We start from the raw sequence: 1,265 nt of genomic DNA on the forward strand, positions 1-1,265 counted from the left end.
CCACAGAGGCCCAAAGCGTTTACATATAATTATATATATAACGAAATTCAGAACCACGATAGGGTGACAGTCAGCGCAGGGCTTCGCACTGTCGAGACGCCTCCAGGGAGGTCAGCATTAGGCTCCTTTTAAGTTTAGTTTCAGTACGAGTTTTACAGCACTTGTAACACTCAAAAGCCATATATATTTAAGTGCCGGAGATCAGACGTGTTTCTAGAGTGAAACATACAAAGGGAAGAAGGAGCAGAGATTGGGGTGATGGATTTTTGATAGGACAGAAGGAGTAAACCACACCAGAGCCCCCACCGACCAGCCATCAGAACCTTCTGGAAAATACTGGATTATTCGGACGGAACGGTCGCCAATTCGACGTAAGTGTACTTTCAACGTAGGTTATAGTTATACTCTTGTACATAACACAGTACACACACACACACACACACACACACACACACACACACACACACACACACACACACACATACACAAGCACACACACACACACTTTGCTTCGAAGTGTAATGCCTAAAAGACACAAAATAGGTATTTTCAAAAACAAAGATGTGTGTCCATTGGCAGTTAATCGTGTAGAGAGAAAAGATATTACAAGAAAGGCGAGCAAAAAAAAAAGAAAAAAAAAGAAAAAAAAGAAAAAAAAGAAAGAAAAGAAAAAAAAAGAAAGAAAAGAACAAAACAAAAATGCTTATCTGCTTTTGGATTTCTGCCCCATTCCTGTCTAGATCTATGTCGGCCCAGGCCAGTTGCGCAATCACAGACATCAGGCGACTGGCCTCTGCTGACCGACCTCAGGAGAGGAGGGGGGAGGGGGGCAGTTATTCTTATACATGATGTACATGTAAGAGTGGGACGGACAGACAGACGGACAGACAGACAGACAGACAGACAGACAGACAGACAGACAGACAGACAGACAGACAAACAGACAGATAGACATATAGGCAGAGGGTGGAGATAAAGTGGAGGGAATGAAATACAGATAGATAGAGAGACAGTGAGAGAGAGAGGGGGGCAGAGAGAAAAGAAGGAAGGGAGAGACGGAATGAGAATGATATAAATAGAGAAAGGCACGCACGCACACACGCACGCACGCACACACACACAGAGAGAGAGAGAGAGAGAGACAAAGACAGAGACAGACAGAGACAGGAAGAGACAGACAGAGACAGGAAGAGACAGACAGACACAGAAAGAGACAGAGAGAAGGAGATCGAGCGAGAGAGAGAAAGAGAGACAGACAGTGAGAG

At 44.4% G+C, this 1,265-nt stretch overlaps 1 protein-coding gene across 1 annotated transcript in view; it reads left to right on the forward strand.

Annotated features, from left to right (window-relative positions):
• Positions 1-80: 80 nt before the first annotated feature.
• The window catches only part of LOC101864231 (kinesin-like protein KIN-14D), a gene marked incomplete in the record, with an annotated part of 69,615 nt that continues 68,430 nt past the window's right edge, over positions 81-1,265 (forward strand). The window contains 1 exon segment of the mRNA XM_035970262.1: positions 81-371.

The sequence above is a fragment of the Aplysia californica genome, unplaced genomic scaffold, assembly GCF_000002075.1.
Source record: "Aplysia californica isolate F4 #8 unplaced genomic scaffold, AplCal3.0 scaffold00244, whole genome shotgun sequence".
NCBI classification, from domain to species: domain Eukaryota; kingdom Metazoa; phylum Mollusca; class Gastropoda; order Aplysiida; family Aplysiidae; genus Aplysia; species Aplysia californica.